This window comes from Camelina sativa, chromosome 10 (genome assembly GCF_030686135.1).
Source record: "Camelina sativa cultivar CO46 ecotype springtype chromosome 10, ASM3068613v1".
Taxonomy (NCBI): Eukaryota; Viridiplantae; Streptophyta; class Magnoliopsida; order Brassicales; family Brassicaceae; genus Camelina; species Camelina sativa.
Genome location: NC_141889.1, coordinates 21956928 through 21981495, shown reverse-complemented (window position 1 = coordinate 21981495; position 24568 = coordinate 21956928). Strand labels below are relative to the sequence as shown.

General features: G+C 44.2%; 48 non-coding genes across 48 annotated transcripts; all 48 read left to right on the top strand.

Moving 5' to 3' along the window:
• Positions 1–140: 140 nt before the first annotated feature.
• Positions 141–259, top strand: LOC147936684 (5S ribosomal RNA). The gene has a single exon (XR_015570200.1). It is a non-coding gene; the product is annotated as a 5S ribosomal RNA (ribosomal RNA).
• Positions 260–652: 393 nt separating this feature from the next.
• On the top strand, positions 653–771 carry LOC147936683 (5S ribosomal RNA). Its single transcript, XR_015569434.1, has one exon. It is a non-coding gene; the product is annotated as a 5S ribosomal RNA (ribosomal RNA).
• Positions 772–1164: 393 nt separating this feature from the next.
• On the top strand, positions 1165–1283 carry LOC147936682 (5S ribosomal RNA). Its single transcript, XR_015570198.1, has one exon. It is a non-coding gene; the product is annotated as a 5S ribosomal RNA (ribosomal RNA).
• A 393-nt stretch (positions 1284–1676) lies between these two features.
• On the top strand, positions 1677–1795 carry LOC147936681 (5S ribosomal RNA). Its single transcript, XR_015569433.1, has one exon. It is a non-coding gene; the product is annotated as a 5S ribosomal RNA (ribosomal RNA).
• Positions 1796–2188: 393 nt separating this feature from the next.
• Positions 2189–2307, top strand: LOC147936680 (5S ribosomal RNA). The gene has a single exon (XR_015569432.1). It is a non-coding gene; the product is annotated as a 5S ribosomal RNA (ribosomal RNA).
• Positions 2308–2700: 393 nt separating this feature from the next.
• Positions 2701–2819, top strand: LOC147936679 (5S ribosomal RNA). Its single transcript, XR_015569431.1, has one exon. It is a non-coding gene; the product is annotated as a 5S ribosomal RNA (ribosomal RNA).
• A 393-nt stretch (positions 2820–3212) lies between these two features.
• LOC147936678 (5S ribosomal RNA) lies at positions 3213–3331 on the top strand. The gene has a single exon (XR_015569430.1). It is a non-coding gene; the product is annotated as a 5S ribosomal RNA (ribosomal RNA).
• Positions 3332–3724: 393 nt separating this feature from the next.
• Positions 3725–3843, top strand: LOC147936677 (5S ribosomal RNA). The gene has a single exon (XR_015569429.1). It is a non-coding gene; the product is annotated as a 5S ribosomal RNA (ribosomal RNA).
• A 393-nt stretch (positions 3844–4236) lies between these two features.
• On the top strand, positions 4237–4355 carry LOC147936676 (5S ribosomal RNA). The gene has a single exon (XR_015569428.1). It is a non-coding gene; the product is annotated as a 5S ribosomal RNA (ribosomal RNA).
• Positions 4356–4747: 392 nt separating this feature from the next.
• On the top strand, positions 4748–4866 carry LOC147936675 (5S ribosomal RNA). The gene has a single exon (XR_015570197.1). It is a non-coding gene; the product is annotated as a 5S ribosomal RNA (ribosomal RNA).
• Positions 4867–5259: 393 nt separating this feature from the next.
• Positions 5260–5378, top strand: LOC147936674 (5S ribosomal RNA). Its single transcript, XR_015569427.1, has one exon. It is a non-coding gene; the product is annotated as a 5S ribosomal RNA (ribosomal RNA).
• A 392-nt stretch (positions 5379–5770) lies between these two features.
• On the top strand, positions 5771–5889 carry LOC147936673 (5S ribosomal RNA). Its single transcript, XR_015569425.1, has one exon. It is a non-coding gene; the product is annotated as a 5S ribosomal RNA (ribosomal RNA).
• A 393-nt stretch (positions 5890–6282) lies between these two features.
• LOC147936672 (5S ribosomal RNA) lies at positions 6283–6401 on the top strand. The gene has a single exon (XR_015569424.1). It is a non-coding gene; the product is annotated as a 5S ribosomal RNA (ribosomal RNA).
• Positions 6402–6794: 393 nt separating this feature from the next.
• On the top strand, positions 6795–6913 carry LOC147936671 (5S ribosomal RNA). The gene has a single exon (XR_015569423.1). It is a non-coding gene; the product is annotated as a 5S ribosomal RNA (ribosomal RNA).
• A 393-nt stretch (positions 6914–7306) lies between these two features.
• Positions 7307–7425, top strand: LOC147936670 (5S ribosomal RNA). The gene has a single exon (XR_015569422.1). It is a non-coding gene; the product is annotated as a 5S ribosomal RNA (ribosomal RNA).
• A 393-nt stretch (positions 7426–7818) lies between these two features.
• On the top strand, positions 7819–7937 carry LOC147936669 (5S ribosomal RNA). Its single transcript, XR_015569421.1, has one exon. It is a non-coding gene; the product is annotated as a 5S ribosomal RNA (ribosomal RNA).
• Positions 7938–8330: 393 nt separating this feature from the next.
• Positions 8331–8449, top strand: LOC147936668 (5S ribosomal RNA). The gene has a single exon (XR_015569420.1). It is a non-coding gene; the product is annotated as a 5S ribosomal RNA (ribosomal RNA).
• Positions 8450–8842: 393 nt separating this feature from the next.
• On the top strand, positions 8843–8961 carry LOC147936667 (5S ribosomal RNA). Its single transcript, XR_015570196.1, has one exon. It is a non-coding gene; the product is annotated as a 5S ribosomal RNA (ribosomal RNA).
• A 393-nt stretch (positions 8962–9354) lies between these two features.
• LOC147936666 (5S ribosomal RNA) lies at positions 9355–9473 on the top strand. The gene has a single exon (XR_015569419.1). It is a non-coding gene; the product is annotated as a 5S ribosomal RNA (ribosomal RNA).
• Positions 9474–9866: 393 nt separating this feature from the next.
• LOC147936665 (5S ribosomal RNA) lies at positions 9867–9985 on the top strand. Its single transcript, XR_015570195.1, has one exon. It is a non-coding gene; the product is annotated as a 5S ribosomal RNA (ribosomal RNA).
• Positions 9986–10378: 393 nt separating this feature from the next.
• Positions 10379–10497, top strand: LOC147936664 (5S ribosomal RNA). The gene has a single exon (XR_015569418.1). It is a non-coding gene; the product is annotated as a 5S ribosomal RNA (ribosomal RNA).
• Positions 10498–10889: 392 nt separating this feature from the next.
• Positions 10890–11008, top strand: LOC147936663 (5S ribosomal RNA). Its single transcript, XR_015569417.1, has one exon. It is a non-coding gene; the product is annotated as a 5S ribosomal RNA (ribosomal RNA).
• A 393-nt stretch (positions 11009–11401) lies between these two features.
• On the top strand, positions 11402–11520 carry LOC147936662 (5S ribosomal RNA). The gene has a single exon (XR_015570194.1). It is a non-coding gene; the product is annotated as a 5S ribosomal RNA (ribosomal RNA).
• A 393-nt stretch (positions 11521–11913) lies between these two features.
• LOC147936661 (5S ribosomal RNA) lies at positions 11914–12032 on the top strand. The gene has a single exon (XR_015569416.1). It is a non-coding gene; the product is annotated as a 5S ribosomal RNA (ribosomal RNA).
• A 393-nt stretch (positions 12033–12425) lies between these two features.
• Positions 12426–12544, top strand: LOC147936660 (5S ribosomal RNA). Its single transcript, XR_015569414.1, has one exon. It is a non-coding gene; the product is annotated as a 5S ribosomal RNA (ribosomal RNA).
• Positions 12545–12937: 393 nt separating this feature from the next.
• On the top strand, positions 12938–13056 carry LOC147936659 (5S ribosomal RNA). The gene has a single exon (XR_015569413.1). It is a non-coding gene; the product is annotated as a 5S ribosomal RNA (ribosomal RNA).
• Positions 13057–13449: 393 nt separating this feature from the next.
• On the top strand, positions 13450–13568 carry LOC147936658 (5S ribosomal RNA). Its single transcript, XR_015570193.1, has one exon. It is a non-coding gene; the product is annotated as a 5S ribosomal RNA (ribosomal RNA).
• A 393-nt stretch (positions 13569–13961) lies between these two features.
• Positions 13962–14080, top strand: LOC147936657 (5S ribosomal RNA). Its single transcript, XR_015569565.1, has one exon. It is a non-coding gene; the product is annotated as a 5S ribosomal RNA (ribosomal RNA).
• Positions 14081–14474: 394 nt separating this feature from the next.
• LOC147936656 (5S ribosomal RNA) lies at positions 14475–14593 on the top strand. Its single transcript, XR_015570192.1, has one exon. It is a non-coding gene; the product is annotated as a 5S ribosomal RNA (ribosomal RNA).
• A 393-nt stretch (positions 14594–14986) lies between these two features.
• LOC147936655 (5S ribosomal RNA) lies at positions 14987–15105 on the top strand. Its single transcript, XR_015569412.1, has one exon. It is a non-coding gene; the product is annotated as a 5S ribosomal RNA (ribosomal RNA).
• A 393-nt stretch (positions 15106–15498) lies between these two features.
• LOC147936654 (5S ribosomal RNA) lies at positions 15499–15617 on the top strand. The gene has a single exon (XR_015569411.1). It is a non-coding gene; the product is annotated as a 5S ribosomal RNA (ribosomal RNA).
• A 393-nt stretch (positions 15618–16010) lies between these two features.
• LOC147936653 (5S ribosomal RNA) lies at positions 16011–16129 on the top strand. The gene has a single exon (XR_015569564.1). It is a non-coding gene; the product is annotated as a 5S ribosomal RNA (ribosomal RNA).
• Positions 16130–16523: 394 nt separating this feature from the next.
• Positions 16524–16642, top strand: LOC147936652 (5S ribosomal RNA). Its single transcript, XR_015570191.1, has one exon. It is a non-coding gene; the product is annotated as a 5S ribosomal RNA (ribosomal RNA).
• A 393-nt stretch (positions 16643–17035) lies between these two features.
• LOC147936651 (5S ribosomal RNA) lies at positions 17036–17154 on the top strand. The gene has a single exon (XR_015569410.1). It is a non-coding gene; the product is annotated as a 5S ribosomal RNA (ribosomal RNA).
• A 393-nt stretch (positions 17155–17547) lies between these two features.
• On the top strand, positions 17548–17666 carry LOC147936650 (5S ribosomal RNA). Its single transcript, XR_015570190.1, has one exon. It is a non-coding gene; the product is annotated as a 5S ribosomal RNA (ribosomal RNA).
• A 393-nt stretch (positions 17667–18059) lies between these two features.
• On the top strand, positions 18060–18178 carry LOC147936649 (5S ribosomal RNA). The gene has a single exon (XR_015569409.1). It is a non-coding gene; the product is annotated as a 5S ribosomal RNA (ribosomal RNA).
• Positions 18179–18571: 393 nt separating this feature from the next.
• Positions 18572–18690, top strand: LOC147936648 (5S ribosomal RNA). Its single transcript, XR_015569408.1, has one exon. It is a non-coding gene; the product is annotated as a 5S ribosomal RNA (ribosomal RNA).
• A 393-nt stretch (positions 18691–19083) lies between these two features.
• On the top strand, positions 19084–19202 carry LOC147936647 (5S ribosomal RNA). The gene has a single exon (XR_015570189.1). It is a non-coding gene; the product is annotated as a 5S ribosomal RNA (ribosomal RNA).
• A 393-nt stretch (positions 19203–19595) lies between these two features.
• On the top strand, positions 19596–19714 carry LOC147936646 (5S ribosomal RNA). Its single transcript, XR_015570187.1, has one exon. It is a non-coding gene; the product is annotated as a 5S ribosomal RNA (ribosomal RNA).
• A 392-nt stretch (positions 19715–20106) lies between these two features.
• On the top strand, positions 20107–20225 carry LOC147936645 (5S ribosomal RNA). The gene has a single exon (XR_015569407.1). It is a non-coding gene; the product is annotated as a 5S ribosomal RNA (ribosomal RNA).
• A 393-nt stretch (positions 20226–20618) lies between these two features.
• Positions 20619–20737, top strand: LOC147936644 (5S ribosomal RNA). Its single transcript, XR_015569406.1, has one exon. It is a non-coding gene; the product is annotated as a 5S ribosomal RNA (ribosomal RNA).
• Positions 20738–21130: 393 nt separating this feature from the next.
• On the top strand, positions 21131–21249 carry LOC147936643 (5S ribosomal RNA). Its single transcript, XR_015570186.1, has one exon. It is a non-coding gene; the product is annotated as a 5S ribosomal RNA (ribosomal RNA).
• A 392-nt stretch (positions 21250–21641) lies between these two features.
• LOC147936642 (5S ribosomal RNA) lies at positions 21642–21760 on the top strand. Its single transcript, XR_015570185.1, has one exon. It is a non-coding gene; the product is annotated as a 5S ribosomal RNA (ribosomal RNA).
• A 393-nt stretch (positions 21761–22153) lies between these two features.
• Positions 22154–22272, top strand: LOC147936641 (5S ribosomal RNA). Its single transcript, XR_015570184.1, has one exon. It is a non-coding gene; the product is annotated as a 5S ribosomal RNA (ribosomal RNA).
• A 393-nt stretch (positions 22273–22665) lies between these two features.
• LOC147936640 (5S ribosomal RNA) lies at positions 22666–22784 on the top strand. The gene has a single exon (XR_015570183.1). It is a non-coding gene; the product is annotated as a 5S ribosomal RNA (ribosomal RNA).
• Positions 22785–23177: 393 nt separating this feature from the next.
• Positions 23178–23296, top strand: LOC147936639 (5S ribosomal RNA). The gene has a single exon (XR_015569405.1). It is a non-coding gene; the product is annotated as a 5S ribosomal RNA (ribosomal RNA).
• Positions 23297–23688: 392 nt separating this feature from the next.
• Positions 23689–23807, top strand: LOC147936638 (5S ribosomal RNA). Its single transcript, XR_015569563.1, has one exon. It is a non-coding gene; the product is annotated as a 5S ribosomal RNA (ribosomal RNA).
• Positions 23808–24200: 393 nt separating this feature from the next.
• On the top strand, positions 24201–24319 carry LOC147936637 (5S ribosomal RNA). Its single transcript, XR_015570182.1, has one exon. It is a non-coding gene; the product is annotated as a 5S ribosomal RNA (ribosomal RNA).
• Positions 24320–24568: the final 249 nt, after the last annotated feature.

Sequence of the window (24568 nt, the reverse complement as noted above, 5' to 3'; positions counted from 1 at the left end):
GGATATGGTTATCTCTTGTTTTTCGCGGTTGGAAGCACGTCCAAGGTGAATAAACGGTCCACATATCAAGTGGGACCCACATTGAATGATCCCTAGAGTTTTTAAAACACGATATATGCGATTGAATGGTATATACTAACGGATGCGATCATACCAGCACTAATGCACCGGATCCCATCAGAACTCCGCAGTCAAGCGTGCTTGGGCGAGAGTAGTACTAGGATGGGTGACCTCCCGGGAAGTCCTCGTGTTGCATCCCTCCTTCTTTTTTTTTTTTTTTTTTTGGTTGTTGCGTAAGACTATATAGTACAAACATAACGCCGTAACTTTTACATCGTGAGGAACCACGCGACCCATAATACCATTTCGGAAAGCCCCAAGAGTGTTTCTGGCAAGGCAATGGGTCTTCGTACCATTGGACCATTCCGGAGGCCGAATTTTGACGTTTGAAGGTGTTTCGGATGTTTTTTGGTGATCGCGACACAATTAGCTACGAGTACAAAATTATGTTTGGATATGGTTATCTCTTGTTTTTCGCGGTTGGAAGCACGTCCAAGGTGAATAAACGGTCCACATATCAAGTGGGACCCACATTGAATGATCCCTAGAGTTTTTAAAACACGATATATGCGATTGAATGGTATATACTAACGGATGCGATCATACCAGCACTAATTCACCGGATCCCATCAGAACTCCGCAGTCAAGCGTGCTTGGGCGAGAGTAGTACTAGGATGGGTGACCTCCCGGGAAGTCCTCGTGTTGCATCCCTCCTTCTTTTTTTTTTTTTTTTTTTGGTTGTTGCGTAAGACTATATAGTACATACATAACGCCGTAACTTTTACATCGTGAGGAACCACGCGACCCATAATACCATTTCGGAAAGCCCCAAGAGTGTTTCTGGCAAGGCAATGGGTCTTCGTACCATTGGACCATTCCGGAGGCCGAATTTTGACGTTTGAAGGTGTTTCGGATGTTTTTTGGTGATCGCGACACAATTAGCTACAAGTACAAAATTATGTTTGGATATGGTTATCTCTTGTTTTTCGCGGTTGGAAGCACGTCCAAGGTGAATAAACGGTCCACATATCAAGTGGGACCCACATTGAATGATCCCTAGAGTTTTTAAAACACGATATATGCGATTGAATGGTATATACTAACGGATGCGATCATACCAGCACTAATGCACCGGATCCCATCAGAACTCCGCAGTCAAGCGTGCTTGGGCGAGAGTAGTACTAGGATGGGTGACCTCCCGGGAAGTCCTCGTGTTGCATCCCTCCTTCTTTTTTTTTTTTTTTTTTTGGTTGTTGCGTAAGACTATATAGTACAAACATAACGCCGTAACTTTTACATCGTGAGGAACCACGCGACCCATAATACCTTTTCGGAAAGCCCCAAGAGTGTTTCTGGCAAGGCAATGGGTCTTCGTACCATTGGACCATTCCGGAGGCCGAATTTTGACGTTTGAAGGTGTTTCGGATGTTTTTTGGTGATCGCGACACAATTAGCTACGAGTACAAAATTATGTTTGGATATGGTTATCTCTTGTTTTTCGCGGTTGGAAGCACGTCCAAGGTGAATAAACGGTCCACATATCAAGTGGGACCCACATTGAATGATCCCTAGAGTTTTTAAAACACGATATATGCGATTGAATGGTATATACTAACGGATGCGATCATACCAGCACTAATTCACCGGATCCCATCAGAACTCCGCAGTCAAGCGTGCTTGGGCGAGAGTAGTACTAGGATGGGTGACCTCCCGGGAAGTCCTCGTGTTGCATCCCTCCTTCTTTTTTTTTTTTTTTTTTTGGTCGTTGCGTAAGACTATATAGTACAAACATAACGCCGTAACTTTTACATCGTGAGGAACCACGCGACCCATAATACCATTTCGGAAAGCCCCAAGAGTGTTTCTGGCAAGGCAATGGGTCTTCGTACCATTGGACCATTCCGGAGGCCGAATTTTGACGTTTGAAGGTGTTTCGGATGTTTTTTGGTGATCGCGACACAATTAGCTACGAGTACAAAATTATGTTTGGATATGGTTATCTCTTGTTTTTCGCGGTTGGAAGCACGTCCAAGGTGAATAAACGGTCCACATATCAAGTGGGACCCACATTGAATGATCCCTAGAGTTTTTAAAACACGATATATGCGATTGAATGGTATATACTAACGGATGCGATCATACCAGCACTAATTCACCGGATCCCATCAGAACTCCGCAGTCAAGCGTGCTTGGGCGAGAGTAGTACTAGGATGGGTGACCTCCCGGGAAGTCCTCGTGTTGCATCCCTCCATCTTTTTTTTTTTTTTTTTTTGGTTGTTGCGTAAGACTATATAGTACAAACATAACGTCGTAACTTTTACATCGTGAGGAACCACGCGACCCATAATACCATTTCGGAAAGCCCCAAGAGTGTTTCTGGCAAGGCAATGGGTCTTCGTACCATTGGACCATTCCGGAGGCCGAATTTTGACGTTTGAAGGTGTTTCGGATGTTTTTTGGTGATCGCGACACAATTAGCTACGAGTACAAAATTATGTTTGGATATGGTTATCTCTTGTTTTTCGCGGTTGGAAGCACGTCCAAGGTGAATAAACGGTCCACATATCAAGTGGGACCCACATTGAATGATCCCTAGAGTTTTTAAAACACGATATATGCGATTGAATGGTATATACTAACGGATGCGATCATACCAGCACTAATTCACCGGATCCCATCAGAACTCCGCAGTCAAGCGTGCTTGGGCGAGAGTAGTACTAGGATGGGTGACCTCCCGGGAAGTCCTCGTGTTGCATCCCTCCTTCTTTTTTTTTTTTTTTTTTTGGTTGTTGCGTAAGACTATATAGTACAAACATAACGCCGTAACTTTTACATCGTGAGGAACCACGCGACCCATAATACCATTTCGGAAAGCCCCAAGAGTGTTTCTGGCAAGGCAATGGTTCTTCGTACCATTGGACCATTCCGGAGGCCGAATTTTGACGTTTGAAGGTGTTTCGGATGTTTTTTGGTGATCGCGACACAATTAGCTACGAGTACAAAATTATGTTTGGATATGGTTATCTCTTGTTTTTCGCGGTTGGAAGCACGTCCAAGGTGAATAAACGGTCCACATATCAAGTGGGACCCACATTGAATGATCCCTAGAGTTTTTAAAACACGATATATGCGATTGAATGGTATATACTAACGGATGCGATCATACCAGCACTAATTCACCGGATCCCATCAGAACTCCGCAGTCAAGCGTGCTTGGGCGAGAGTAGTACTAGGATGGGTGACCTCCCGGGAAGTCCTCGTGTTGCATCCCTCCTTCTTTTTTTTTTTTTTTTTTTGGTTGTTGCGTAAGACTATATAGTACAAACATAACGCCGTAACTTTTACATCGTGAGGAACCACGCGACCCATAATACCATTTCGGAAAGCCCCAAGAGTGTTTCTGGCAAGGCAATGGGTCTTCGTACCATTGGACCATTCCGGAGGCCGAATTTTGACGTTTGAAGGTGTTTCGGATGTTTTTTGGTGATCGCGACACAATTAGCTACGAGTACAAAATTATGTTTGGATATGGTTATCTCTTGTTTTTCGCGGTTGGAAGCACGTCCAAGGTGAATAAACGGTCCACATATCAAGTGGGACCCACATTGAATGATCCCTAGAGTTTTTAAAACACGATATATGCGATTGAATGGTATATACTAACGGATGCGATCATACCAGCACTAATTCACCGGATCCCATCAGAACTCCGCAGTCAAGCGTGCTTGGGCGAGAGTAGTACTAGGATGGGTGACCTCCCGGGAAGTCCTCGTGTTGCATCCCTCCTTCTTTTTTTTTTTTTTTTTTTGGTTGTTGCGTAAGACTATATAGTACAAACATAACGCCGTAACTTTTACATCGTGAGGAACCACGCGACCCATAATACCATTTCGGAAAGCCCCAAGAGTGTTTCTGGCAAGGCAATGGGTCTTCGTACCATTGGACCATTCCGGAGGCCGAATTTTGACGTTTGAAGGTGTTTCGGATGTTTTTTGGTGATCGCGACACAATTAGCTACGAGTACAAAATTATGTTTGGATATGGTTATCTCTTGTTTTTCGCGGTTGGAAGCACGTCCAAGGTGAATAAACGGTCCACATATCAAGTGGGACCCACATTGAATGATCCCTAGAGTTTTTAAAACACGATATATGCGATTGAATGGTATATACTAACGGATGCGATCATACCAGCACTAATTCACCGGATCCCATCAGAACTCCGCAGTCAAGCGTGCTTGGGCGAGAGTAGTACTAGGATGGGTGACCTCCCGGGAAGTCCTCGTGTTGCATCCCTCCTTCTTTTTTTTTTTTTTTTTTGGTTGTTGCGTAAGACTATATAGTACAAACATAACGCCGTAACTTTTACATCGTGAGGAACCACGCGACCCATAATACCATTTCGGAAAGCCCCAAGAGTGTTTCTGGCAAGGCAATGGGTCTTCGTACCATTGGACCATTCCGGAGGCCGAATTTTGACGTTTGAAGGTGTTTCGGATGTTTTTTGGTGATCGCGACACAATTAGCTACAAGTACAAAATTATGTTTGGATATGGTTATCTCTTGTTTTTCGCGGTTGGAAGCACGTCCAAGGTGAATAAACGGTCCACATATCAAGTGGGACCCACATTGAATGATCCCTAGAGTTTTTAAAACACGATATATGCGATTGAATGGTATATACTAACGGATGCGATCATACCAGCACTAATGCACCGGATCCCATCAGAACTCCGCAGTCAAGCGTGCTTGGGCGAGAGTAGTACTAGGATGGGTGACCTCCCGGGAAGTCCTCGTGTTGCATCCCTCCTTCTTTTTTTTTTTTTTTTTTTGGTTGTTGCGTAAGACTATATAGTACAAACATAACGCCGTAACTTTTACATCGTGAGGAACCACGCGACCCATAATACCTTTTCGGAAAGCCCCAAGAGTGTTTCTGGCAAGGCAATGGGTCTTCGTACCATTGGACCATTCCGGAGGCCGAATTTTGACGTTTGAAGGTGTTTCGGATGTTTTTTGGTGATCGCGACACAATTAGCTACGAGTACAAAATTATGTTTGGATATGGTTATCTCTTGTTTTTCGCGGTTGGAAGCACGTCCAAGGTGAATAAACGGTCCACATATCAAGTGGGACCCACATTGAATGATCCCTAGAGTTTTTAAAACACGATATATGCGATTGAATGGTATATACTAACGGATGCGATCATACCAGCACTAATTCACCGGATCCCATCAGAACTCCGCAGTCAAGCGTGCTTGGGCGAGAGTAGTACTAGGATGGGTGACCTCCCGGGAAGTCCTCGTGTTGCATCCCTCCTTCTTTTTTTTTTTTTTTTTTGGTTGTTGCGTAAGACTATATAGTACAAACATAACGCCGTAACTTTTACATCGTGAGGAACCACGCGACCCATAATACCATTTCGGAAAGCCCCAAGAGTGTTTCTGGCAAGGCAATGGGTCTTCGTACCATTGGACCATTCCGGAGGCCGAATTTTGACGTTTGAAGGTGTTTCGGATGTTTTTTGGTGATCGCGACACAATTAGCTACGAGTACAAAATTATGTTTGGATATGGTTATCTCTTGTTTTTCGCGGTTGGAAGCACGTCCAAGGTGAATAAACGGTCCACATATCAAGTGGGACCCACATTGAATGATCCCTAGAGTTTTTAAAACACGATATATGCGATTGAATGGTATATACTAACGGATGCGATCATACCAGCACTAATTCACCGGATCCCATCAGAACTCCGCAGTCAAGCGTGCTTGGGCGAGAGTAGTACTAGGATGGGTGACCTCCCGGGAAGTCCTCGTGTTGCATCCCTCCTTCTTTTTTTTTTTTTTTTTTTGGTTGTTGCGTAAGACTATATAGTACAAACATAACGCCGTAACTTTTACATCGTGAGGAACCACGCGACCCATAATACCATTTCGGAAAGCCCCAAGAGTGTTTCTGGCAAGGCAATGGTTCTTCGTACCATTGGACCATTCCGGAGGCCGAATTTTGACGTTTGAAGGTGTTTCGGATGTTTTTTGGTGATCGCGACACAATTAGCTACGAGTACAAAATTATGTTTGGATATGGTTATCTCTTGTTTTTCGCGGTTGGAAGCACGTCCAAGGTGAATAAACGGTCCACATATCAAGTGGGACCCACATTGAATGATCCCTAGAGTTTTTAAAACACGATATATGCGATTGAATGGTATATACTAACGGATGCGATCATACCAGCACTAATTCACCGGATCCCATCAGAACTCCGCAGTCAAGCGTGCTTGGGCGAGAGTAGTACTAGGATGGGTGACCTCCCGGGAAGTCCTCGTGTTGCATCCCTCCTTCTTTTTTTTTTTTTTTTTTTGGTTGTTGCGTAAGACTATATAGTACAAACATAACGCCGTAACTTTTACATCGTGAGGAACCACGCGACCCATAATACCATTTCGGAAAGCCCCAAGAGTGTTTCTGGCAAGGCAATGGGTCTTCGTACCATTGGACCATTCCGGAGGCCGAATTTTGACGTTTGAAGGTGTTTCGGATGTTTTTTGGTGATCGCGACACAATTAGCTACGAGTACAAAATTATGTTTGGATATGGTTATCTCTTGTTTTTCGCGGTTGGAAGCACGTCCAAGGTGAATAAACGGTCCACATATCAAGTGGGACCCACATTGAATGATCCCTAGAGTTTTTAAAACACGATATATGCGATTGAATGGTATATACTAACGGATGCGATCATACCAGCACTAATTCACCGGATCCCATCAGAACTCCGCAGTCAAGCGTGCTTGGGCGAGAGTAGTACTAGGATGGGTGACCTCCCGGGAAGTCCTCGTGTTGCATCCCTCCTTCTTTTTTTTTTTTTTTTTTTGGTTGTTGCGTAAGACTATATAGTACAAACATAACGCCGTAACTTTTACATCGTGAGGAACCACGCGACCCATAATACCATTTCGGAAAGCCCCAAGAGTGTTTCTGGCAAGGCAATGGGTCTTCGTACCATTGGACCATTCCGGAGGCCGAATTTTGACGTTTGAAGGTGTTTCGGATGTTTTTTGGTGATCGCGACACAATTAGCTACGAGTACAAAATTATGTTTGGATATGGTTATCTCTTGTTTTTCGCGGTTGGAAGCACGTCCAAGGTGAATAAACGGTCCACATATCAAGTGGGACCCACATTGAATGATCCCTAGAGTTTTTAAAACACGATATATGCGATTGAATGGTATATACTAACGGATGCGATCATACCAGCACTAATTCACCGGATCCCATCAGAACTCCGCAGTCAAGCGTGCTTGGGCGAGAGTAGTACTAGGATGGGTGACCTCCCGGGAAGTCCTCGTGTTGCATCCCTCCTTCTTTTTTTTTTTTTTTTTTTGGTTGTTGCGTAAGACTATATAGTACAAACATAACGCCGTAACTTTTACATCGTGAGGAACCACGCGACCCATAATACCTTTTCGGAAAGCCCCAAGAGTGTTTCTGGCAAGGCAATGGTTCTTCGTACCATTGGACCATTCCGGAGGCCGAATTTTGACGTTTGAAGGTGTTTCGGATGTTTTTTGGTGATCGCGACACAATTAGCTACGAGTACAAAATTATGTTTGGATATGGTTATCTCTTGTTTTTCGCGGTTGGAAGCACGTCCAAGGTGAATAAACGGTCCACATATCAAGTGGGACCCACATTGAATGATCCCTAGAGTTTTTAAAACACGATATATGCGATTGAATGGTATATACTAACGGATGCGATCATACCAGCACTAATTCACCGGATCCCATCAGAACTCCGCAGTCAAGCGTGCTTGGGCGAGAGTAGTACTAGGATGGGTGACCTCCCGGGAAGTCCTCGTGTTGCATCCCTCCTTCTTTTTTTTTTTTTTTTTTTGGTTGTTGCGTAAGACTATATAGTACAAACATAACGCCGTAACTTTTACATCGTGAGGAACCACGCGACCCATAATACCATTTCGGAAAGCCCCAAGAGTGTTTCTGGCAAGGCAATGGGTCTTCGTACCATTGGACCATTCCGGAGGCCGAATTTTGACGTTTGAAGGTGTTTCGGATGTTTTTTGGTGATCGCGACACAATTAGCTACGAGTACAAAATTATGTTTGGATATGGTTATCTCTTGTTTTTCGCGGTTGGAAGCACGTCCAAGGTGAATAAACGGTCCACATATCAAGTGGGACCCACATTGAATGATCCCTAGAGTTTTTAAAACACGATATATGCGATTGAATGGTATATACTAACGGATGCGATCATACCAGCACTAATTCACCGGATCCCATCAGAACTCCGCAGTCAAGCGTGCTTGGGCGAGAGTAGTACTAGGATGGGTGACCTCCCGGGAAGTCCTCGTGTTGCATCCCTCCTTCTTTTTTTTTTTTTTTTTTTGGTTGTTGCGTAAGACTATATAGTACAAACATAACGCCGTAACTTTTACATCGTGAGGAACCACGCGACCCATAATACCATTTCGGAAAGCCCCAAGAGTGTTTCTGGCAAGGCAATGGGTCTTCGTACCATTGGACCATTCCGGAGGCCGAATTTTGACGTTTGAAGGTGTTTCGGATGTTTTTTGGTGATCGCGACACAATTAGCTACAAGTACAAAATTATGTTTGGATATGGTTATCTCTTGTTTTTCGCGGTTGGAAGCACGTCCAAGGTGAATAAACGGTCCACATATCAAGTGGGACCCACATTGAATGATCCCTAGAGTTTTTAAAACACGATATATGCGATTGAATGGTATATACTAACGGATGCGATCATACCAGCACTAATGCACCGGATCCCATCAGAACTCCGCAGTCAAGCGTGCTTGGGCGAGAGTAGTACTAGGATGGGTGACCTCCCGGGAAGTCCTCGTGTTGCATCCCTCCTTCTTTTTTTTTTTTTTTTTTTGGTTGTTGCGTAAGACTATATAGTACAAACATAACGCCGTAACTTTTACATCGTGAGGAACCACGCGACCCATAATACCTTTTCGGAAAGCCCCAAGAGTGTTTCTGGCAAGGCAATGGGTCTTCGTACCATTGGACCATTCCGGAGGCCGAATTTTGACGTTTGAAGGTGTTTCGGATGTTTTTTGGTGATCGCGACACAATTAGCTACGAGTACAAAATTATGTTTGGATATGGTTATCTCTTGTTTTTCGCGGTTGGAAGCACGTCCAAGGTGAATAAACGGTCCACATATCAAGTGGGACCCACATTGAATGATCCCTAGAGTTTTTAAAACACGATATATGCGATTGAATGGTATATACTAACGGATGCGATCATACCAGCACTAATTCACCGGATCCCATCAGAACTCCGCAGTCAAGCGTGCTTGGGCGAGAGTAGTACTAGGATGGGTGACCTCCCGGGAAGTCCTCGTGTTGCATCCCTCCTTCTTTTTTTTTTTTTTTTTTTGGTTGTTGCGTAAGACTATATAGTACAAACATAACGCCGTAACTTTTACATCGTGAGGAACCACGCGACCCATAATACCATTTCGGAAAGCCCCAAGAGTGTTTCTGGCAAGGCAATGGGTCTTCGTACCATTGGACCATTCCGGAGGCCGAATTTTGACGTTTGAAGGTGTTTCGGATGTTTTTTGGTGATCGCGACACAATTAGCTACAAGTACAAAATTATGTTTGGATATGGTTATCTCTTGTTTTTCGCGGTTGGAAGCACGTCCAAGGTGAATAAACGGTCCACATATCAAGTGGGACCCACATTGAATGATCCCTAGAGTTTTTAAAACACGATATATGCGATTGAATGGTATATACTAACGGATGCGATCATACCAGCACTAATGCACCGGATCCCATCAGAACTCCGCAGTCAAGCGTGCTTGGGCGAGAGTAGTACTAGGATGGGTGACCTCCCGGGAAGTCCTCGTGTTGCATCCCTCCTTCTTTTTTTTTTTTTTTTTTTGGTTGTTGCGTAAGACTATATAGTACAAACATAACGCCGTAACTTTTACATCGTGAGGAACCACGCGACCCATAATACCTTTTCGGAAAGCCCCAAGAGTGTTTCTGGCAAGGCAATGGGTCTTCGTACCATTGGACCATTCCGGAGGCCGAATTTTGACGTTTGAAGGTGTTTCGGATGTTTTTTGGTGATCGCGACACAATTAGCTACGAGTACAAAATTATGTTTGGATATGGTTATCTCTTGTTTTTCGCGGTTGGAAGCACGTCCAAGGTGAATAAACGGTCCACATATCAAGTGGGACCCACATTGAATGATCCCTAGAGTTTTTAAAACACGATATATGCGATTGAATGGTATATACTAACGGATGCGATCATACCAGCACTAATTCACCGGATCCCATCAGAACTCCGCAGTCAAGCGTGCTTGGGCGAGAGTAGTACTAGGATGGGTGACCTCCCGGGAAGTCCTCGTGTTGCATCCCTCCTTCTTTTTTTTTTTTTTTTTTGGTTGTTGCGTAAGACTATATAGTACAAACATAACGCCGTAACTTTTACATCGTGAGGAACCACGCGACCCATAATACCATTTCGGAAAGCCCCAAGAGTGTTTCTGGCAAGGCAATGGGTCTTCGTACCATTGGACCATTCCGGAGGCCGAATTTTGACGTTTGAAGGTGTTTCGGATGTTTTTTGGTGATCGCGACACAATTAGCTACGAGTACAAAATTATGTTTGGATATGGTTATCTCTTGTTTTTCGCGGTTGGAAGCACGTCCAAGGTGAATAAACGGTCCACATATCAAGTGGGACCCACATTGAATGATCCCTAGAGTTTTTAAAACACGATATATGCGATTGAATGGTATATACTAACGGATGCGATCATACCAGCACTAATTCACCGGATCCCATCAGAACTCCGCAGTCAAGCGTGCTTGGGCGAGAGTAGTACTAGGATGGGTGACCTCCCGGGAAGTCCTCGTGTTGCATCCCTCCTTCTTTTTTTTTTTTTTTTTTTGGTTGTTGCGTAAGACTATATAGTACAAACATAACGCCGTAACTTTTACATCGTGAGGAACCACGCGACCCATAATACCTTTTCGGAAAGCCCCAAGAGTGTTTCTGGCAAGGCAATGGGTCTTCGTGCCATTGGACCATTCCGGAGGCCGAATTTTGACGTTTGAAGGTGTTTCGGATGTTTTTTGGTGATCGCGACACAATTAGCTACGAGTACAAAATTATGTTTGGATATGGTTATCTCTTGTTTTTCGCGGTTGGAAGCACGTCCAAGGTGAATAAACGGTCCACATATCAAGTGGGACCCACATTGAATGATCCCTAGAGTTTTTAAAACACGATATATGCGATTGAATGGTATATACTAACGGATGCGATCATACCAGCACTAATGCACCGGATCCCATCAGAACTCCGCAGTCAAGCGTGCTTGGGCGAGAGTAGTACTAGGATGGGTGACCTCCCGGGAAGTCCTCGTGTTGCATCCCTCCTTCTTTTTTTTTTTTTTTTTTTGGTTGTTGCGTAAGACTATATAGTACAAACATAACGCCGTAACTTTTACATCGTGAGGAACCACGCGACCCATAATACCTTTTCGGAAAGCCCCAAGAGTGTTTCTGGCAAGGCAATGGGTCTTCGTACCATTGGACCATTCCGGAGGCCGAATTTTGACGTTTGAAGGTGTTTCGGATGTTTTTTGGTGATCGCGACACAATTAGCTACGAGTACAAAATTATGTTTGGATATGGTTATCTCTTGTTTTTCGCGGTTGGAAGCACGTCCAAGGTGAATAAACGGTCCACATATCAAGTGGGACCCACATTGAATGATCCCTAGAGTTTTTAAAACACGATATATGCGATTGAATGGTATATACTAACGGATGCGATCATACCAGCACTAATTCACCGGATCCCATCAGAACTCCGCAGTCAAGCGTGCTTGGGCGAGAGTAGTACTAGGATGGGTGACCTCCCGGGAAGTCCTCGTGTTGCATCCCTCCTTCTTTTTTTTTTTTTTTTTTTGGTTGTTGCGTAAGACTATATAGTACAAACATAACGCCGTAACTTTTACATCGTGAGGAACCACGCGACCCATAATACCTTTTCGGAAAGCCCCAAGAGTGTTTCTGGCAAGGCAATGGGTCTTCGTACCATTGGACCATTCCGGAGGCCGAATTTTGACGTTTGAAGGTGTTTCGGATGTTTTTTGGTGATCGCGACACAATTAGCTACGAGTACAAAATTATGTTTGGATATGGTTATCTCTTGTTTTTCGCGGTTGGAAGCACGTCCAAGGTGAATAAACGGTCCACATATCAAGTGGGACCCACATTGAATGATCCCTAGAGTTTTTAAAACACGATATATGCGATTGAATGGTATATACTAACGGATGCGATCATACCAGCACTAATTCACCGGATCCCATCAGAACTCCGCAGTCAAGCGTGCTTGGGCGAGAGTAGTACTAGGATGGGTGACCTCCCGGGAAGTCCTCGTGTTGCATCCCTCCTTCTTTTTTTTTTTTTTTTTTTGGTCGTTGCGTAAGACTATATAGTACAAACATAACGCCGTAACTTTTACATCGTGAGGAACCACGCGACCCATAATACCATTTCGGAAAGCCCCAAGAGTGTTTCTGGCAAGGCAATGGGTCTTCGTACCATTGGACCATTCCGGAGGCCGAATTTTGACGTTTGAAGGTGTTTCGGATGTTTTTTGGTGATCGCGACACAATTAGCTACGAGTACAAAATTATGTTTGGATATGGTTATCTCTTGTTTTTCGCGGTTGGAAGCACGTCCAAGGTGAATAAACGGTCCACATATCAAGTGGGACCCACATTGAATGATCCCTAGAGTTTTTAAAACACGATATATGCGATTGAATGGTATATACTAACGGATGCGATCATACCAGCACTAATTCACCGGATCCCATCAGAACTCCGCAGTCAAGCGTGCTTGGGCGAGAGTAGTACTAGGATGGGTGACCTCCCGGGAAGTCCTCGTGTTGCATCCCTCCATCTTTTTTTTTTTTTTTTTTTGGTTGTTGCGTAAGACTATATAGTACAAACATAACGTCGTAACTTTTACATCGTGAGGAACCACGCGACCCATAATACCATTTCGGAAAGCCCCAAGAGTGTTTCTGGCAAGGCAATGGGTCTTCGTACCATTGGACCATTCCGGAGGCCGAATTTTGACGTTTGAAGGTGTTTCGGATGTTTTTTGGTGATCGCGACACAATTAGCTACGAGTACAAAATTATGTTTGGATATGGTTATCTCTTGTTTTTCGCGGTTGGAAGCACGTCCAAGGTGAATAAACGGTCCACATATCAAGTGGGACCCACATTGAATGATCCCTAGAGTTTTTAAAACACGATATATGCGATTGAATGGTATATACTAACGGATGCGATCATACCAGCACTAATGCACCGGATCCCATCAGAACTCCGCAGTCAAGCGTGCTTGGGCGAGAGTAGTACTAGGATGGGTGACCTCCCGGGAAGTCCTCGTGTTGCATCCCTCCTTCTTTTTTTTTTTTTTTTTTTGGTTGTTGCGTAAGACTATATAGTACAAACATAACGCCGTAACTTTTACATCGTGAGGAACCACGCGACCCATAATACCATTTCGGAAAGCCCCAAGAGTGTTTCTGGCAAGGCAATGGGTCTTCGTACCATTGGACCATTCCGGAGGCCGAATTTTGACGTTTGAAGGTGTTTCGGATGTTTTTTGGTGATCGCGACACAATTAGCTACGAGTACAAAATTATGTTTGGATATGGTTATCTCTTGTTTTTCGCGGTTGGAAGCACGTCCAAGGTGAATAAACGGTCCACATATCAAGTGGGACCCACATTGAATGATCCCTAGAGTTTTTAAAACACGATATATGCGATTGAATGGTATATACTAACGGATGCGATCATACCAGCACTAATGCACCGGATCCCATCAGAACTCCGCAGTCAAGCGTGCTTGGGCAAGAGTAGTACTAGGATGGGTGACCTCCCGGGAAGTCCTCGTGTTGCATCCCTCCTTCTTTTTTTTTTTTTTTTTTTTGGTTGTTGCGTAAGACTATATAGTACAAACATAACGCCGTAACTTTTACATCGTGAGGAACCACGCGACCCATAATACCTTTTCGGAAAGCCCCAAGAGTGTTTCTGGCAAGGCAATGGGTCTTCGTACCATTGGACCATTCCGGAGGCCGAATTTTGACGTTTGAAGGTGTTTCGGATGTTTTTTGGTGATCGCGACACAATTAGCTACGAGTACAAAATTATGTTTGGATATGGTTATCTCTTGTTTTTCGCGGTTGGAAGCACGTCCAAGGTGAATAAACGGTCCACATATCAAGTGGGACCCACATTGAATGATCCCTAGAGTTTTTAAAACACGATATATGCGATTGAATGGTATATACTAACGGATGCGATCATACCAGCACTAATGCACCGGATCCCATCAGAACTCCGCAGTCAAGCGTGCTTGGGCGAGAGTAGTACTAGGATGGGTGACCTCCCGGGAAGTCCTCGTGTTGCATCCCTCCTTCTTTTTTTTTTTTTTTTTTTGGTTGTTGCGTAAGACTATATAGTACAAACATAACGCCGTAACTTTTACATCGTGAGGAACCACGCGACCCATAATACCTTTTCGGAAAGCCCCAAGAGTGTTTCTGGCAAGGCAATGGGTCTTCGTACAATTGGACCATTCCGGAGGCCGAATTTTGACGTTTGAAGGTGTTTCGGATGTTTTTTGGTGATCGCGACACAATTAGCTACGAGTACAAAATTATGTTTGGATATGGTTATCTCTTGTTTTTCGCGGTTGGAAGCACGTCCAAGGTGAATAAACGGTCCACATATCAAGTGGGACCCACATTGAATGATCCCTAGAGTTTTTAAAACACGATATATGCGATTGAATGGTATATACTAACGGATGCGATCATACCAGCACTAATTCACCGGATCCCATCAGAACTCCGCAGTCAAGCGTGCTTGGGCGAGAGTAGTACTAGGATGGGTGACCTCCCGGGAAGTCCTCGTGTTGCATCCCTCCATCTTTTTTTTTTTTTTTTTTTGGTTGTTGCGTAAGACTATATAGTACAAACATAACGCCGTAACTTTTACATCGTGAGGAACCACGCGACCCATAATACCATTTCGGAAAGCCCCAAGAGTGTTTCTGGCAAGGCAATGGGTCTTCGTACCATTGGACCATTCCGGAGGCCGAATTTTGACGTTTGAAGGTGTTTCGGATGTTTTTTGGTGATCGCGACACAATTAGCTACGAGTACAAAATTATGTTTGGATATGGTTATCTCTTGTTTTTCGCGGTTGGAAGCACGTCCAAGGTGAATAAACGGTCCACATATCAAGTGGGACCCACATTGAATGATCCCTAGAGTTTTTAAAACACGATATATGCGATTGAATGGTATATACTAACGGATGCGATCATACCAGCACTAATTCACCGGATCCCATCAGAACTCCGCAGTCAAGCGTGCTTGGGCGAGAGTAGTACTAGGATGGGTGACCTCCCGGGAAGTCCTCGTGTTGCATCCCTCCATCTTTTTTTTTTTTTTTTTTTGGTTGTTGCGTAAGACTATATAGTACAAACATAACGCCGTAACTTTTACATCGTGAGGAACCACGCGACCCATAATACCATTTCGGAAAGCCCCAAGAGTGTTTCTGGCAAGGCAATGGGTCTTCGTACCATTGGACCATTCCGGAGGCCGAATTTTGACGTTTGAAGGTGTTTCGGATGTTTTTTGGTGATCGCGACACAATTAGCTACGAGTACAAAATTATGTTTGGATATGGTTATCTCTTGTTTTTCGCGGTTGGAAGCACGTCCAAGGTGAATAAACGGTCCACATATCAAGTGGGACCCACATTGAATGATCCCTAGAGTTTTTAAAACACGATATATGCGATTGAATGGTATATACTAACGGATGCGATCATACCAGCACTAATGCACCGGATCCCATCAGAACTCCGCAGTCAAGCGTGCTTGGGCAAGAGTAGTACTAGGATGGGTGACCTCCCGGGAAGTCCTCGTGTTGCATCCCTCCTTCTTTTTTTTTTTTTTTTTTTTGGTTGTTGCGTAAGACTATATAGTACAAACATAACGCCGTAACTTTTACATCGTGAGGAACCACGCGACCCATAATACCTTTTCGGAAAGCCCCAAGAGTGTTTCTGGCAAGGCAATGGGTCTTCGTACCATTGGACCATTCCGGAGGCCGAATTTTGACGTTTGAAGGTGTTTCGGATGTTTTTTGGTGATCGCGACACAATTAGCTACGAGTACAAAATTATGTTTGGATATGGTTATCTCTTGTTTTTCGCGGTTGGAAGCACGTCCAAGGTGAATAAACGGTCCACATATCAAGTGGGACCCACATTGAATGATCCCTAGAGTTTTTAAAACACGATATATGCGATTGAATGGTATATACTAACGGATGCGATCATACCAGCACTAATGCACCGGATCCCATCAGAACTCCGCAGTCAAGCGTGCTTGGGCGAGAGTAGTACTAGGATGGGTGACCTCCCGGGAAGTCCTCGTGTTGCATCCCTCCTTCTTTTTTTTTTTTTTTTTTTGGTTGTTGCGTAAGACTATATAGTACAAACATAACGCCGTAACTTTTACATCGTGAGGAACCACGCGACCCATAATACCTTTTCGGAAAGCCCCAAGAGTGTTTCTGGCAAGGCAATGGGTCTTCGTACAATTGGACCATTCCGGAGGCCGAATTTTGACGTTTGAAGGTGTTTCGGATGTTTTTTGGTGATCGCGACACAATTAGCTACGAGTACAAAATTATGTTTGGATATGGTTATCTCTTGTTTTTCGCGGTTGGAAGCACGTCCAAGGTGAATAAACGGTCCACATATCAAGTGGGACCCACATTGAATGATCCCTAGAGTTTTTAAAACACGATATATGCGATTGAATGGTATATACTAACGGATGCGATCATACCAGCACTAATTCACCGGATCCCATCAGAACTCCGCAGTCAAGCGTGCTTGGGCGAGAGTAGTACTAGGATGGGTGACCTCCCGGGAAGTCCTCGTGTTGCATCCCTCCTTCTTTTTTTTTTTTTTTTTTTGGTCGTTGCGTAAGACTATATAGTACAAACATAACGCCGTAACTTTTACATCGTGAGGAACCACGCGACCCATAATACCATTTCGGAAAGCCCCAAGAGTGTTTCTGGCAAGGCAATGGGTCTTCGTACCATTGGACCATTCCGGAGGCCGAATTTTGACGTTTGAAGGTGTTTCGGATGTTTTTTGGTGATCGCGACACAATTAGCTACGAGTACAAAATTATGTTTGGATATGGTTATCTCTTGTTTTTCGCGGTTGGAAGCACGTCCAAGGTGAATAAACGGTCCACATATCAAGTGGGACCCACATTGAATGATCCCTAGAGTTTTTAAAACACGATATATGCGATTGAATGGTATATACTAACGGATGCGATCATACCAGCACTAATGCACCGGATCCCATCAGAACTCCGCAGTCAAGCGTGCTTGGGCGAGAGTAGTACTAGGATGGGTGACCTCCCGGGAAGTCCTCGTGTTGCATCCCTCCTTCTTTTTTTTTTTTTTTTTTTGGTCGTTGCTTAAGACTATATAGTACAAACATAACGCCGTAACTTTTACATCGTGAGGAACCACGCGACCCATAATACCATTTCGGAAAGCCCCAAGAGTGTTTCTGGCAAGGCAATGGGTCTTCGTACCATTGGACCATTCCGGAGGCCGAATTTTGACGTTTGAAGGTGTTTCGGATGTTTTTTGGTGATCGCGACACAATTAGCTACAAGTACAAAATTATGTTTGGATATGGTTATCTCTTGTTTTTCGCGGTTGGAAGCACGTCCAAGGTGAATAAACGGTCCACATATCAAGTGGGACCCACATTGAATGATCCCTAGAGTTTTTAAAACACGATATATGCGATTGAATGGTATATACTAACGGATGCGATCATACCAGCACTAATTCACCGGATCCCATCAGAACTCCGCAGTCAAGCGTGCTTGGGCGAGAGTAGTACTAGGATGGGTGACCTCCCGGGAAGTCCTCGTGTTGCATCCCTCCATCTTTTTTTTTTTTTTTTTTTGGTTGTTGCGTAAGACTATATAGTACAAACATAACGCCGTAACTTTTACATCGTGAGGAACCACGCGACCCATAATACCATTTCGGAAAGCCCCAAGAGTGTTTCTGGCAAGGCAATGGGTCTTCGTACCATTGGACCATTCCGGAGGCCGAATTTTGACGTTTGAAGGTGTTTCGGATGTTTTTTGGTGATCGCGACACAATTAGCTACAAGTACAAAATTATGTTTGGATATGGTTATCTCTTGTTTTTCGCGGTTGGAAGCACGTCCAAGGTGAATAAACGGTCCACATATCAAGTGGGACCCACATTGAATGATCCCTAGAGTTTTTAAAACACGATATATGCGATTGAATGGTATATACTAACGGATGCGATCATACCAGCACTAATTCACCGGATCCCATCAGAACTCCGCAGTCAAGCGTGCTTGGGCGAGAGTAGTACTAGGATGGGTGACCTCCCGGGAAGTCCTCGTGTTGCATCCCTCCATCTTTTTTTTTTTTTTTTTTTGGTTGTTGCGTAAGACTATATAGTACAAACATAACGCCGTAACTTTTACATCGTGAGGAACCACGCGACCCATAATACCATTTCGGAAAGCCCCAAGAGTGTTTCTGGCAAGGCAATGGGTCTTCGTACCATTGGACCATTCCGGAGGCCGAATTTTGACGTTTGAAGGTGTTTCGGATGTTTTTTGGTGATCGCGACACAATTAGCTACGAGTACAAAATTATGTTTGGATATGGTTATCTCTTGTTTTTCGCGGTTGGAAGCACGTCCAAGGTGAATAAACGGTCCACATATCAAGTGGGACCCACATTGAATGATCCCTAGAGTTTTTAAAACACGATATATGCGATTGAATGGTATATACTAACGGATGCGATCATACCAGCACTAATGCACCGGATCCCATCAGAACTCCGCAGTCAAGCGTGCTTGGGCGAGAGTAGTACTAGGATGGGTGACCTCCCGGGAAGTCCTCGTGTTGCATCCCTCCTTCTTTTTTTTTTTTTTTTTTTGGTTGTTGCGTAAGACTATATAGTACAAACATAACGCCGTAACTTTTACATCGTGAGGAACCACGCGACCCATAATACCATTTCGGAAAGCCCCAAGAGTGTTTCTGGCAAGGCAATGGGTCTTCGTACCATTGGACCATTCCGGAGGCCGAATTTTGACGTTTGAAGGTGTTTCGGATGTTTTTTGGTGATCGCGACACAATTAGCTACGAGTACAAAATTATGTTTGGATATGGTTATCTCTTGTTTTTCGCGGTTGGAAGCACGTCCAAGGTGAATAAACGGTCCACATATCAAGTGGGACCCACATTGAATGATCCCTAGAGTTTTTAAAACACGATATATGCGATTGAATGGTATATACTAACGGATGCGATCATACCAGCACTAATGCACCGGATCCCATCAGAACTCCGCAGTCAAGCGTGCTTGGGCGAGAGTAGTACTAGGATGGGTGACCTCCCGGGAAGTCCTCGTGTTGCATCCCTCCTTCTTTTTTTTTTTTTTTTTTTGGTCGTTGCTTAAGACTATATAGTACAAACATAACGCCGTAACTTTTACATCGTGAGGAACCACGCGACCCATAATACCATTTCGGAAAGCCCCAAGAGTGTTTCTGGCAAGGCAATGGGTCTTCGTACCATTGGACCATTCCGGAGGCCGAATTTTGACGTTTGAAGGTGTTTCGGATGTTTTTTGGTGATCGCGACACAATTAGCTACGAGTACAAAATTATGTTTGGATATGGTTATCTCTTGTTTTTGCGGTTGGAAGCACGTCCAAGGTGAATAAACGGTCCACATATCAAGTGGGACCCACATTGAATGATCCCTAGAGTTTTTAAAACACGATATATGCGATTGAATGGTATATACTAACGGATGCGATCATACCAGCACTAATTCACCGGATCCCATCAGAACTCCGCAGTCAAGCGTGCTTGGGCGAGAGTAGTACTAGGATGGGTGACCTCCCGGGAAGTCCTCGTGTTGCATCCCTCCTTCTTTTTTTTTTTTTTTTTTTGGTTGTTGCGTAAGACTATATAGTACAAACATAACGCCGTAACTTTTACATCGTGAGGAACCACGCGACCCATAATACCATTTCGGAAAGCCCCAAGAGTGTTTCTGGCAAGGCAATGGGTCTTCGTACCATTGGACCATTCCGGAGGCCGAATTTTGACGTTTGAAGGTGTTTCGGATGTTTTTTGGTGATCGCGACACAATTAGCTACAAGTACAAAATTATGTTTGGATATGGTTATCTCTTGTTTTTCGCGGTTGGAAGCACGTCCAAGGTGAATAAACGGTCCACATATCAAGTGGGACCCACATTGAATGATCCCTAGAGTTTTTAAAACACGATATATGCGATTGAATGGTATATACTAACGGATGCGATCATACCAGCACTAATTCACCGGATCCCATCAGAACTCCGCAGTCAAGCGTGCTTGGGCGAGAGTAGTACTAGGATGGGTGACCTCCCGGGAAGTCCTCGTGTTGCATCCCTCCATCTTTTTTTTTTTTTTTTTTTGGTTGTTGCGTAAGACTATATAGTACAAACATAACGCCGTAACTTTTACATCGTGAGGAACCACGCGACCCATAATACCATTTCGGAAAGCCCCAAGAGTGTTTCTGGCAAGGCAATGGGTCTTCGTACCATTGGACCATTCCGGAGGCCGAATTTTGACGTTTGAAGGTGTTTCGGATGTTTTTTGGTGATCGCGACACAATTAGCTACGAGTACAAAATTATGTTTGGATATGGTTATCTCTTGTTTTTCGCGGTTGGAAGCACGTCCAAGGTGAATAAACGGTCCACATATCAAGTGGGACCCACATTGAATGATCCCTAGAGTTTTTAAAACACGATATATGCGATTGAATGGTATATACTAACGGATGCGATCATACCAGCACTAATGCACCGGATCCCATCAGAACTCCGCAGTCAAGCGTGCTTGGGCGAGAGTAGTACTAGGATGGGTGACCTCCCGGGAAGTCCTCGTGTTGCATCCCTCCTTCTTTTTTTTTTTTTTTTTTTGGTTGTTGCGTAAGACTATATAGTACAAACATAACGCCGTAACTTTTACATCGTGAGGAACCACGCGACCCATAATACCATTTCGGAAAGCCCCAAGAGTGTTTCTGGCAAGGCAATGGGTCTTCGTACCATTGGACCATTCCGGAGGCCGAATTTTGACGTTTGAAGGTGTTTCGGATGTTTTTTGGTGATCGCGACACAATTAGCTACGAGTACAAAATTATGTTTGGATATGGTTATCTCTTGTTTTTGCGGTTGGAAGCACGTCCAAGGTGAATAAACGGTCCACATATCAAGTGGGACCCACATTGAATGATCCCTAGAGTTTTTAAAACACGATATATGCGATTGAATGGTATATACTAACGGATGCGATCATACCAGCACTAATGCACCGGATCCCATCAGAACTCCGCAGTCAAGCGTGCTTGGGCGAGAGTAGTACTAGGATGGGTGACCTCCCGGGAAGTCCTCGTGTTGCATCCCTCCTTCTTTTTTTTTTTTTTTTTTTGGTTGTTGCGTAAGACTATATAGTACAAACATAACGCCGTAACTTTTACATCGTGAGGAACCACGCGACCCATAATACCATTTCGGAAAGCCCCAAGAGTGTTTCTGGCAAGGCAATGGGTCTTCGTTCCATTGGACCATTCCGGAGGCCGAATTTTGACGTTTGAAGGTGTTTCGGATGTTTTTTGGTGATCGCGACACAATTAGCTACGAGTACAAAATTATGTTTGGATATGGTTATCTCTTGTTTTTCGCGGTTGGAAGCACGTCCAAGGTGAATAAACGGTCCACATATCAAGTGGGACCCACATTGAATGATCCCTAGAGTTTTTAAAACACGATATATGCGATTGAATGGTATATACTAACGGATGCGATCATACCAGCACTAATGCACCGGATCCCATCAGAACTCCGCAGTCAAGCGTGCTTGGGCGAGAGTAGTACTAGGATGGGTGACCTCCCGGGAAGTCCTCGTGTTGCATCCCTCCTTCTTTTTTTTTTTTTTTTTTTGGTTGTTGCGTAAGACTATATAGTACAAACATAACGCCGTAACTTTTACATCGTGAGGAACCACGCGACCCATAATACCATTTCGGAAAGCCCCAAGAGTGTTTCTGGCAAGGCAATGGGTCTTCGTACCATTGGACCATTCCGGAGGCCGAATTTTGACGTTTGAAGGTGTTTCGGATGTTTTTTGGTGATCGCGACACAATTAGCTACGAGTACAAAATTATGTTTGGATATGGTTATCTCTTGTTTTTCGCGGTTGGAAGCACGTCCAAGGTGAATAAACGGTCCACATATCAAGTGGGACCCACATTGAATGATCCCTAGAGTTTTTAAAACACGATATATGCGATTGAATGGTATATACTAACGGATGCGATCATACCAGCACTAATGCACCGGATCCCATCAGAACTCCGCAGTCAAGCGTGCTTGGGCGAGAGTAGTACTAGGATGGGTGACCTCCCGGGAAGTCCTCGTGTTGCATCCCTCCTTCTTTTTTTTTTTTTTTTTTTGGTTGTTGCGTAAGACTATATAGTACAAACATAACGCCGTAACTTTTACATCGTGAGGAACCACGCGACCCATAATACCTTTTCGGAAAGCCCCAAGAGTGTTTCTGGCAAGGCAATGGGTCTTCGTACCATTGGACCATTCCGGAGGCCGAATTTTGACGTTTGAAGGTGTTTCGGATGTTTTTTGGTGATCGCGACACAATTAGCTACGAGTACAAAATTATGTTTGGATATGGTTATCTCTTGTTTTTCGCGGTTGGAAGCACGTCCAAGGTGAATAAACGGTCCACATATCAAGTGGGACCCACATTGAATGATCCCTAGAGTTTTTAAAACACGATATATGCGATTGAATGGTATATACTAACGGATGCGATCATACCAGCACTAATTCACCGGATCCCATCAGAACTCCGCAGTCAAGCGTGCTTGGGCGAGAGTAGTACTAGGATGGGTGACCTCCCGGGAAGTCCTCGTGTTGCATCCCTCCTTCTTTTTTTTTTTTTTTTTTTGGTTGTTGCGTAAGACTATATAGTACAAACATAACGCCGTAACTTTTACATCGTGAGGAACCACGCGACCCATAATACCATTTCGGAAAGCCCCAAGAGTGTTTCTGGCAAGGCAATGGGTCTTCGTACCATTGGACCATTCCGGAGGCCGAATTTTGACGTTTGAAGGTGTTTCGGATGTTTTTTGGTGATCGCGACACAATTAGCTACGAGTACAAAATTATGTTTGGATATGGTTATCTCTTGTTTTTGCGGTTGGAAGCACGTCCAAGGTGAATAAACGGTCCACATATCAAGTGGGACCCACATTGAATGATCCCTAGAGTTTTTAAAACACGATATATGCGATTGAATGGTATATACTAACGGATGCGATCATACCAGCACTAATGCACCGGATCCCATCAGAACTCCGCAGTCAAGCGTGCTTGGGCAAGAGTAGTACTAGGATGGGTGACCTCCCGGGAAGTCCTCGTGTTGCATCCCTCCTTCTTTTTTTTTTTTTTTTTTTGGTTGTTGCGTAAGACTATATAGTACAAACATAACGCCGTAACTTTTACATCGTGAGGAACCACGCGACCCATAATACCTTTTCGGAAAGCCCCAAGAGTGTTTCTGGCAAGGCAATGGGTCTTCGTACCATTGGACCATTCCGGAGGCCGAATTTTGACGTTTGAAGGTGTTTCGGATGTTTTTTGGTGATCGCGACACAATTAGCTACGAGTACAAAATTATGTTTGGATATGGTTATCTCTTGTTTTTCGCGGTTGGAAGCACGTCCAAGGTGAATAAACGGTCCACATATCAAGTGGGACCCACATTGAATGATCCCTAGAGTTTTTAAAACACGATATATGCGATTGAATGGTATATACTAACGGATGCGATCATACCAGCACTAATGCACCGGATCCCATCAGAACTCCGCAGTCAAGCGTGCTTGGGCGAGAGTAGTACTAGGATGGGTGACCTCCCGGGAAGTCCTCGTGTTGCATCCCTCCTTCTTTTTTTTTTTTTTTTTTTGGTTGTTGCGTAAGACTATATAGTACAAACATAACGCCGTAACTTTTACATCGTGAGGAACCACGCGACCCATAATACCATTTCGGAAAGCCCCAAGAGTGTTTCTGGCAAGGCAATGGGTCTTCGTTCCATTGGACCATTCCGGAGGCCGAATTTTGACGTTTGAAGGTGTTTCGGATGTTTTTTGGTGATCGCGACACAATTAGCTACGAGTACAAAATTAT